Genomic DNA, 12,136 nt, shown 5'->3' on the forward strand with positions numbered 1-12,136 from the left:
TCCTTGCGTCTTTTCTTTTCTCCTGGCCGTTGTTTCCCGTGGTTCGCCTTCATCGAGCGATTTCGATTCGTGAGGGCCGTCTCGCATGACAGTCATCACTGTGTGCGATACTTCACCGTGTTCCCTTTCTTCCTGTTTATCCTACTGTCCCTTGCCCTATTCAGAATCCAGTTTTCGGAGTCGTATTGTCTTCATTTCGAGAAGAGAAATACGAGGCATTCCATGTAAAATTCAACTACTTTATTAAACAAGAAGTTTCTATTTATTGTTCACGAAAAGAATCAAATTTATTTGGTATACATAGTTTGATATTTATGTCAATCTTTGCTTAAATTTTTTTATATTGAATTTTTAACATATCTTAGTGTTAAAATAATAAGAGAATAAGTTATATAAAATTTATGTATTTTAAAACGTAAATTCTAAGATGAGTTAATAAACACGTGTTAATTTAACATGTCATAAATATCAATGTTAGCGAAGAAATATACTTGCACGTCGCTTAAAAATCGCGTCAATATTTTTTGTGTTAATTTCTTATATAATATTTGTGCTACTTTTCAACATATTATATTGTGTTAAATTAATACAAAAAGTTGGTTAGATCGTTTAGAACAAAATGTGCTAAATTTAACACTTTACCAACTGAGTACGCAACGACAGTTATAAATTTTACTTATATCGTTATTCCATTAAACTAAATTAGAAGTATTAAAGTTTCTATCATTATTTATCATGTACCATCTCAAGGTAATTTTCTAAGACAGCTAACGAGCTTTTCGAATCAGCTGTCGCTTTTGATGAAGTTTTATCCTTTGCTTCGTATCATCGCACCGCGCTCCGAGTTTACCCTGAGCTAAGAGGGTACTACGAAAATGAACGGTGATGTAAATTTTTTCCTGCCGCTGGCACCGGGGTGTCGGAAACAATGAAGGGCGACGTTACGAAGACGATCGATCGTTTACAGGGGTGTGCTGACTAAAGTTCAAGGGGAAGTTTGACCGAAGGGCTAGGCCAGAGAGAGATGCCTGGCTTTACAGAAACATGATATTCTCCCCCTGCGACAGCTTGTTAAAAAATGTCTAATGGCCGACCTCGTCGCGCACTCTGATCCGGAAGACCCCTCGCAAAAACCCAGCTTCTAATTTACGAAACGTTGCAAATAATATTTTTTCTTTATTTTAATTTATAAGTAGTTTAAAGAATTTTATGATCACATCAGTTTTGAAACAGTTGATAATTATGATAAATAGTATCTTTTATAATTTACCCTGAAAATATGATAATTGTAGTACGATATAATATTTTAAAGATTTTTATCATGTACTTCAGTAAAATTGATCAAACTTATTTTATCCTTTATTGTAGTTTTATTAATGAATGAGAGAGATTTACATTGAAATTCTACGAAATGTTGTCCCACGACTGTCATATTTTCAAGGTAAATTCTAAGAAAAAATTCTGTCTGTGTAAATAATGTAAACACCTGGAATATATATATCACACTTTTTGTACTCTCTATTTAAAAGTAAAAATATTGTCGATAAAAAGCAACAGTCGGGATTTCGATAAATTAATCGTTGGAAGTGCAATGGTTTGCTAACATTTTCAAACGCATTTAATTAAAAATCACGAATTATATATCCGAACCTGACGGCGCGTGGATGGTAAAGGGTTTCACAGCGACATATTTTGTACAAGCCGATTGGCGAGGGGGTGGAAGGATGGGTTATAGAAGGATGCAATTATTTAAAATAGCAATCATGGAAATGAAACATCGGATTGGATAGGTTCGCCATCTCTCGTTCGAGGACGACGAATATTTGGTCGGTCCTGCCAGGCGGAAAAACTCTCTAAAGGCTTTTCTTCCGGGCCGACAGGCAGCAATGCCAGCCCAAAAATCAAACGCTCGCGCGAGGGTTCGTCCGCCTTTCGTTTTTCCCGTTTACAGTCCGTAATCCCGGCGGTTTTATTTGCACGTATGCTCGGCTTTGTGTGGGGTGAAATTTATTTATGCAAGGCACAGTCTTTTTTCACGAGGAAATTAGCTTAACGAAGATATTGTATTTTCCCACTTTTTCGCGATAGGAGGACAATTAATTTCTCTTTAATTACTTTTAGTCTTAATCTTTTTCATTGAAACATTTCTTTGCTTTTTAATTTCTTGTAAAGAATTTTAATATGTATGTACATAGAATAATAACAATTATTATTATTATTTGATTATATACTTTTCTTTTCTGTAATAATTAATGTATAAAATGTTTCTTTTTTCTATCATATTTAATTCTTTCTTTCTCTATTTATTTATATCATTCCAATTTTTATCAGATTCTGATTTTATAAGCACAGTGCAATCAATCAATTGGTTTTCGATGAATAAGAGTTGAAAAATATAAAAGAGGGTGCAGAGAATAACATGAATTACTTCCAAAGGATCAAAGCTTTCAACTGAGTCCACATAATTTAAAATTTGCGCGTTCGTCGATCATGGGTTCTCCTATCCTTGCCATTTATAAAATTCATTCGACATTTCATCGCGTTGCATGAAAGATATGTATAACCCGAGGCTGCAATCAGCTTCGCATCACGAATTACTTATTGAAAGGTTATAAAAAAAGAATTTTGTTAGAAACGTATATCCTAAAAAGAAACTTTTCCATAAGAATTCACCATGTTATAAACGTACAAGTTGACACCAATAATTTTATGTATTTAACTAATCTCTCGCGTATTTATATACGCGATTATATTTCTCAACACTTAATAATTTAACATACATGTAATTGAACGTTCAAAGCACGTGATATTATGTGTGTATATTGTTAATAATAATTATTAACGGTAATTTATATATGATTGTGCGTATGATTGTGCCGCATCGTCACGAAGGCTAAGTGCGACTAACGGATGACTATAACGGATTCTACGTAGACCCGGGTAAACGTATCGCATATAAATGACAATTGACAGCGATCGTTTGCCGCACAATGGCACACGTGTACAATATGTTTTCGAAATAATGGAACCGCCGGATAATCACGTGCACGACTCGAGCACGGTCAACTCTCGTCTCCGGCCATATTGCTCAGCGCGCTAAATCATATTAGGTTTATTGTCGCGACATGATCGATGAACGACGTCATCCGGCGATTACGCAGATTACGTCGAGGATCTCTATATTTGCTCACATGCGATCGTGATAGCCGTGGATGAAATCTACATTGGCCCCACCCTGTACGAATTCGCGAAGGTGAATCCCTGAACATCCCTTTGGCAGACCCTCTTGAAAATTCGCCGTCGTCTTTTGTGCTTTCCGCGACATCGAGAGAGCTATACTTTCGACGGGGACATTTGTTATTGGCTCGGATGATCGATCGTCTCTTTTCGATAATAGTCCGTTTACGTTAAAAGCGAATGGAAAATGGCTCTGCGGGGTCACGGCGAATCGGACATTAGACGTCGCCGGATTTAGCCTGCAAGGTCTTAATAAATTAATGCGATCGATTTGCGATAGTTACTTCAATAATAAATATATCGAGTTAATGTAATAATAACTTTGATAGATTTATGAACAAATTACACGATATATATAAGACATAATAACTGATAAATGACTTCGTTAGTACCTTAATTTTTCACGGTGAACATTGTTTTTCAGATGAACATTGAATAAACTAAATAGTAAAATTTTAATTTTTAAAAAATATAATTTGACGTCAATCGTGCAGCCACGATCAAAAGTATAAAGCGTCTCCACAAATTGACGTAAACATTCTATATCTCACGAAAAATAAATGGAAAAAACAGTTTTATTGAAAAATAATCATTATTTTTATAAAAATTTTTAAGTATTGTTAGTTTTCCTTTGGATTTCGCCTTTTACAATGCAATAAATTGAGGGTGCTTTGTACTCATGACTAAAGCTGCATTTTATTTTATTAAGTCTTGCTTTAAAATACAGATAGAACGAAGTGGTAGGATTATCATATCGCAGAAAACTTTTAATTAAAAGAAATTCGTCGACTACTAATTTCGTTCAACGTAAATTAAATTTAACGAACTCGCAAGCTCGTGGCCGTAACAAGCAACATATTTGCGGGAATTGCGAGTATCCATCTCGACCGATCCCCAGCTAACTTTCTACCCTGTTAAGTGTCTCGTCTCCGACGCAATCTCCCCATTTCTTATTCTCTTTTTCGTGGTTAGTCGGTCGCGCGGGCGAACAAGCTGTTATGCCCGAGGTAACGGAGGACCTTTCTTAAAAGAGGGGCAGCCGGGTATTGGGAGTTTAATATTCTCATGGAAGCGTCTTACCCCTCTTTCACGACGGGGTGGCTTTTCGTACTCTGTCCGGATCCTTTCACTTCCCCTGCACCGCTATGTTCCTCGCGGCTGGCTTCGAATTTTAATAACTCCGGGAATGCTCAGAATCCAATAATGTCCTCTGCTCTCTCTCTCTCTCTCTCTCTCTCTCTCTCTCTCTCTCTCTCTCTCTCTCTCTTTATGTCGCTTTCCTTTTCTCGTTGTAGATACGTAGTTGCGCACACATGTGCGCCACTCGTTCGCTTATGCGACTTACATACGGAAGAGCGTAGCTTGCGCGACCATCCGCCTTATCCACCCCTGAAATTCCACCTCTCTCCCCTACGTCCCATGAGCTCGCGACCCCGTGTCCTGCCTGACCCTCTCCCAGTTACCCATCAGCGGCGCTCCTGGAAATCTCATATTCCGGAATGACGACGCGAATTTAACTCCCCCATCTCTTGCCCGGTACTGGTGCGGTGTCCTGTCGGAATATATATTTCTATCTCCACCCTCGAAATATCCCGCATATACCCGCGGCAAGTCGATTATGAATACGTACGCCTTCGTGCCCCGACGACGTACGTAACCGGAGACGTAAAGTTTTATGAAAAGTCGAGAGCGAGTTCCGAGACTTAAAATTATAATGGAAATGGATGGTCGCTTAGCATTTATTATAGTTCTTTTTTTTTTGCAAGGCAAAACAATACAAGAGATGTTATAACTACTTCAACTGTGATGTAGATAAGATGGATATTTAATTGAATTCAAGAATTTAATTAAGTTAAATATATATGACATGCAGCGAAATTGCGACGAAGTATATTTAGCTTAAAGATTCAAGAAAGTTTTTCAGCAGATATGAAAACTACTCTTTGCAAAATAAAAACGAGATGTGCAAAAAATTTATTTCATCTAAAATATTTATATTCTGAATATAATCAAGTTTTACGTTTATCCAGGCGCAGTATAGCAATTATATCTGTTTTACAATTTATTACATTTGAAACAGAATATTACGCAACATTTTCACATTAGACTGAGAGAAAAGGATTTGCAACTGTAATTACATAATGGAATAATTATAGTTAGCAGTTTCATTATTATAGTTATTACTGTTACACACACACAATGTTAGTAATAAAATTATATTTATAGTTCTATGCCAAAAAATATATAGTTGGCTTAAATAACTGTAAATATAGTTAAATTATGGTAATTGTAATCAGTGTATTAACTTTTTGACGAACTGTCTTTAATTCCGATCAATTACTTTTTTTTTCTTTGAATTTCAAGACGTTCCAGTACAATCCAAGTAATAAATATCTTTACACACACATACGTGCGATTTAGTTTTTCGTATAAAAATAACACATTTTACTGCATATAAAAATGGGATTGTTACATTTAAACATGTAATATAGTGTTATTTTTATACTATACTATAAAATTAAATTATACATATATATGAAGACACTTATTTCATACTTGGATTTGCAGTACAGCCACTTCTTTAACATAGATGAACTCCATCCGAGATTTTTGATAATATACAGCGATGTTTGTGAATTTTCAGCGAGTTCACGTCACAGAATACGTCGTCGCGACGTACGTATAAGGATGCTTCTCGACATCGCGAAACGAGATCGAGGGAAAGAAGCAAACTCCTGGTAATGGTCGGGGAACGGTTGAAGGGATGAGCTTCGAGGAATAAGGTAAGGATAATCGAAGCAATCGAACGGCGGTCGTGCCGTTCGTGGGAGTCGAGGGCGTTGGGCCGCGAAATGAATTCCACCCCTCGACGGAGGGTGGAAAAAAGAGGCACCCGTCGCGCCAGTCTCGCATACTCGCGTATTCGCTGCTCGTATATGCGCGAGAGTACACACACATACATACACATACATACACACACACACACACGCCGTTACCACCCGAGACGACCGGGGCTGCTGGGAGAATGATAACGCCGCGTTAGAACGAAGATTTGTGAATACATTAGAGAAAATGCGTGGGGTCCTCGGGGAGGGCGCGCGAAAGGGAGGACTGAGGAATGGCAGGGTGATTCGTTCCCGGAGGAAAACGCTCGGGAATCCTCCTCCGCGCCGCTCGGGTATTTATCTTCCACCGATCGCGTTGGGGTCGCGTCCCTGGAAAGTCAACGAACTTTGTTCTCTATCTCCCTCACCCCTTCCCTTCTTCTCGGCGGCTCCAGAATTGCGAGCAATGTAATTTTTTTTGTCAACGACTTCTCGCTCTCGGGCTTTCCCGCGGGATTTTGTGCACCTCCACTCTCTGTACTGCGTTTCTATTGAATACCTTTGTGAGGATCTTGTTTTTTTTTTTTTTTTTTTTTTCCCGAGAGATGTAATTCCACAAGTTGAATGATTTATTACGTTTCATCATAGTAGTAGTTCGATAATAGCAGTATTACACAAATTAACATTATCAATTCGATATTTAACTTTCAAAAGTTGAGTTGAAATTGTGCGATAACATAAGTATAAGATAGATGTTTTAGTCTACATTGCATCTCAAATTTATCGAAATGATATGAATAACTCGTTAAAAAATTATTCAAACGTTTAGTACAAATCACGCTTCAAAAAACGAACAGCTACATTGATTTAAAATTTGTCAAAAGATACATGATAATCGGATTTTTAATAGGGAGTTTGCATGAAAAAAATAATACATGTTTTTTTGTTTATTATGGAAATATATATTATTATAAATTTATGTAATAAAATTTGTAATTTTTAGTAGTAGATAGATACTAAAAAAATTAAAGTTTAATATTTGAGATTTGAGAGAACAATTTTGATTGGCTACAAAATGCGAGACGTCACACTGCAATAAATCGTCTGCAATCGTCTGCTTACGCTGAAAAAGCGAAATCTTAAATTCTCTTCTTAAAAATTTCTATAAACTAAGAATATGAAAATAAAATGTCAATCTAACTGGATCCAGGATTCATTAAAGTCGATTCAACGAATTTACCACAAATAACTGTTTTTTATTATTTATGGTTTGTGAGTATATTGTTAATAATGAGTGATATAATGCTCCAGAAGTTCGAGGAAAACTAACTTTGTAAATATATTTTTATCATTACAGTGGTAATTTTTTTCAATTTTATTCTAAGTAGCATGAATAAATATTATAATTAATGTATCTATCATAGATCAGTCTAATGTTGCAACTTCAAAAAAATTTATTACAATAAGATGACAATGAATTTTGAATCTACGACTGAAAATTTAGGTGACAATTCTAATTTTATAAAGTAATCAAACAAGCTAAAGCAAAACAATTAGATAACACTCAGACAACAACAAATAGATAACAACAAAACAGCAAAACAATTAGATAATCAGTTGTTGAAACATACATTATTAACGTATATACATTATTAATATACATTATTAAACATAAAAGGAAAGAACAGTTTATACATTATCAGTTAATGTTTAACTTTTGTTAACCTAACTAAAAAATATTCATTGCCAGTTGATAATTTCATATAACGTTTGCAAAAGAATAAATGTTTGAAAATTAAAAAAACAAGTTTATTCTAATAAATTCTATTAATTTAAAATTATAAACATTTAAAACATGGCATTTACACATTGAAAATATGTTTTTTTATTAATTATGAATTATAATTTTAAAATAATTTTAGATGTAGAATAATTTTACAAATTCTCAAAATACCTTTACATTTGACATTCAATGTTTTAGCTTACATTTTAGATTATGTTGGATATTTTTACATAAACATGATTAATATTTTTATAATTGTTATAATTAAAGATTATAAAAAACATATTTTATACAATACGTACATCGAAATAATCTTCACGACAAAAATAATTCCATTTTCCTGATTCATCAACACGATGTACACTTTTAAATCATTTTTTTTCACATTTTTAGCTTGAAAGAACATTTTTCACATAAAAGAACAATTTTTTCGATTTTATACCTTTGTACAAAAACATGTTTTGTACCTTTATGTAAAAGCATAACAATTAAAACATCGAAAAAATTGTTGTTTCCTTTGCTCATTTTTAAAATAAATTAATATCTTATTGAATAATTGTGATTTCATTGTTGCAGTGTGACGTCACAGCACGTTTGGGAGGGCTCTTTGATAATTAACCTTTGATAATTACTAATTCGATAAGGCTTATTTTCTTTAACGTGTAATTAATGATAACGTTAATCACTACTTTAGTTTATTTAGTTAAGGATTTATCAAGTGGAATGATTAAACGTTTCTTGAAGAATAAAACATGTACAGTTACATAGATTCTCTTATTGCTTTCTTTAGCAATAACAAAGGATCATTCGCTTACGTCTGATAAGAGGTCTCGATTAACCGCGCTAAGGTTCCTGTCCGTGTGAATTATCGTTGGCGTAATCAACGATCGGTGCGTTTAAAGAGCGCCAAATCTCGCGACAGTGATAAAAAGAGCCGTCGGTATTACGAAGGTGGAGACACCGTTTCGAGCCGCGCGTGTTCCTCCGCTCCGATCCTCCCGTCGGTCCCTCTCTCCTCTCTTGCTCGTTCACTCTCCCGGCGAGAGACTGATGGCGGTTTATATTACGCGGATTCATATTACCACCAATTAAACTCCTATACTACCTCGGGCCCGTGGTGTTCATACGTTATACTTGGGGATGCGAGACGTTGGTACCTGGCATTGCTATATGTTGCCACGAGATTTTATATAGGGTGATCGAGTTACATACTTGTGTGAATTGAATTGTGCACTGTTAAATTCATAATGTTATCCAGTTTGAGTTACTTTTAATCATTATTATACGTTGCCATTGCTTCTACTCAATATGTTGTTAATTTAACTAAAAAAAATGGAATGATTGAACAATTTAACTTAAGATACCGTTTTACCGATTAAATTTGAAATTTAGTTATTTATTGTTATTTACTAAATGTATACTTTAATATGAACGTCGTTTACTCTTTGAAATTAAGCAATGCAGTTATATAAATATGGATTGATTTACACCGAGAGAAAAATGTTTAGTGTTTATGACTATAATTATGATTATTATTATTACTATAATGTTAGTAGTAACTAGATGTATTTTTAAAAAATATTATAATTGGAGACTGGAAATATAATTGAAAATTTAATTATAAAGTTGCAATTACTGTAAGTTGCATTAGTAGTTAAATTATAGTGATTACAACCATTTTTATAGTGATAACTATAATGTTATCTCAACAAACGTACCAGCAAGAATGGCATTTTGATGAGATCAAATAGAATATTTAATTATCAAATAACAAACAATTTATACAATTATTAGCATTACTATCACATGTCTGGATTATGATATATTCAGAATTATTTATTAAAAAGTAACTGTCTCTCCCGTTATAACGTTCGAATAAAGTAAATTTGAGTATGGCAAAGAAGCAACATTAATCATGATTATGTAGGAAGGGAGCCCGATCGCGGGAGTTGAGATTTCTTTGTATATCGATTTCGGTCTCTCTTCTCATGCAGCATCGGCTCTCTGATTAACAACGTGCCAAGTATTTCCACTTCATCATGACGACCGTTATCGCGCCTAAAGGATAACATTTGCTCCTTCGTAAACGACTCGATGACCTTTGCGTGCAACGGGTCTGTCTTGCGAAAAGTCCCTGGGCGAGGTGACTCGCAATTAGAGGTAAAAGTCATGGTGCCCGGAACGGAACGGAGCATGAGGCTCCGTTGGTGGGGTGGATACGGAATCATGTGGAATTAATGACGATTTCGATCCTCGATATCTGCGGATCCTCAGTGTAGTGCAAGGATAAAAGATCGTTGAAAGATCAAGGCTACGTCAAAGACCGATTTCATTTCGTTTTGGGTCAAGTGAGTTCGAAGGTTGACACGAGTCAAGCTGTGATTACTTACCGCGTGATTGACACGTTAATTCGACATAAATTGCAATAGAATTTCTTTTCATAGTTACGTGTAGATCCTTGTTATGAATACATGCTTATCTAATCAATTTTCATTTCTAGGAAGATCTTTAAATTAACTTTTCAAGTAATGCACACTGAGAGGAAAAATGATTGTATTATTATAATTTATAATAATTTTCTGAACCAACTATATACTTCTTTAGCATAATTTTAAATATAATTATTATTACTAACATTATGAAGTAATAATTATATAAAAATGGAGCTTCTAAAATCATAATTATTTCACCGTACAATTATAGTTATAAATGCTAAATATTTTTCACAATCAGTGTGATAATTTAAAGAACACAGCTCGTAAAAAAGATAAGGTTTAGAAAATTAAATTTATAGGTTAAAATAGTAAGAGGAAAGTACTTACATTTAAATTAGAATTGTCTTATTTTTTTATTGTGCAAATCGAAACAAAGGTAATATCAAATCATTTTGTTCAGATAATTCTGACGAATTGTAAATCAGAAATCAATATCACGTAAAAGCGCCAGGAATAAATTGCGATTCTCTCCCGGAACACCCGGTATGCTCGAATGCAGGGATACCTCCGCGAGAGAGGAGACATTAATATTAAGCGTCCCCACTCGAACCGCAGGAAGATCGCCGATAAGGTTTTTATAGTGCGGTCGGGTGGCAGACTCATGCACTGTCAAATCATGCGTTCTCCACCTTATATCGAAATTCAGTGACGTGCTTGGAACTATCACCAAGATTTAAACAGAGAATATCATTTTTAAGCAACGCGCGAAAGAATCCAGAGGATGGGAATAGCTTAATATCCGTTACTTTATATTTCAGGATAGCGCATAAAATGTAATTTAATTATCCAATTTTCAAATTTTGGAAAATAGAATTAATTATGTATTAGTTCTGTACCAATTTCGTTAAAAATGTATGTGTTTTATATATAAATTAAATGATACACATAGAAAAATCGTTCTATTGTTAAGAAAAGTAATTACTCGGTTTACTTTTTTTTTAAGTAACGGCCTTTAACAAAGAATATTTTTGTAATGTATTCAAAACAAGAATTTACTTTCTTTTGAAGAATATTATAAAATTTCACCGATGAAACAACTTTATATAATAAGTAAATTAAAATTGTTTTAATTTAATAGTCTTGATTAAAATATTAATATTACTAGGATATTATTCAGAATTTATTTCGAATAAGGTTGATGGATTTATGATAGATTTTCGGACTTTTGAAATACTTGAGACAAGTAATTAATATTTTAACACAGTATATATTTTTCTATGTGATATATATTTTCTTTGTGATCATGCGCTACCCTGTTTAATTCTCTTATTGGAACATGGCATGAATACCTTTCTCTTTAGAGTTAAATTCTTTAGGATCTAGTGTCTATTGTGACGCACTGGAAATACATTTGATCGTATCCATTGGATAGTTATTAAAATTACGACAATGCAATGTAACAAGTAATATCAGACGAGTCGTCGTCACGCTTCTTTATGTTGATTCAGCGAGACGCACGTGCAAGCGTTATCCCTTTAGATTTATTGTGTAGTATTGCTTTAAATGCCGAGATTGAAATGTACCGGGTAAAAAATTACGGTTTTAAAACATATACTGGCTGAGAGTCCGTTGAGAGCCTTTGATGATCCACCGGGTCTACATTATTAATAATTCATGTTTTGAATCGATAATGATAATCCTGATGAAGAAATTACATATGATATCCAATTTTTTTAAAACGTGCCAACTTTTTTGCGATTTGTTATTTATGTAAATCTCATTATTCCGGTGTCTGCTCGAGAAACGCGATTGTATTTCAAAGGTTTAGTTGGATATATAAAACGACTCTTTTCGCG

The 12,136-nt window shown here is 34.2% G+C and overlaps 1 protein-coding gene and 1 long non-coding RNA gene across 7 annotated transcripts in view; one reads left to right on the forward strand and one right to left on the reverse strand.

The window, feature by feature from the left end:
* The window catches only part of LOC105152877 (uncharacterized), a 157,976-nt gene that overhangs the window by 82,643 nt on the left and 63,197 nt on the right, over window positions 1–12,136 (forward strand). For all 3 annotated transcript variants that reach the window (XR_015546525.1, XR_015546526.1, XR_847008.2), the window contains one exon: window positions 5,882–6,020. This is a non-coding gene — a long non-coding RNA (uncharacterized LOC105152877). The remainder of the gene's footprint in view (window positions 1–5,881; window positions 6,021–12,136) is intronic.
* Window positions 1–12,136, reverse strand: part of zfh2 (Zn finger homeodomain 2) — a 172,995-nt gene that overhangs the window by 37,747 nt on the left and 123,112 nt on the right. The window lies entirely within an intron of this gene.

Source organism: Acromyrmex echinatior, chromosome 10 (assembly GCF_024713525.1).
Source record: "Acromyrmex echinatior isolate Ae372 chromosome 10, ASM2471352v2, whole genome shotgun sequence".
NCBI classification, from domain to species: Eukaryota; Metazoa; Arthropoda; class Insecta; order Hymenoptera; family Formicidae; genus Acromyrmex; species Acromyrmex echinatior.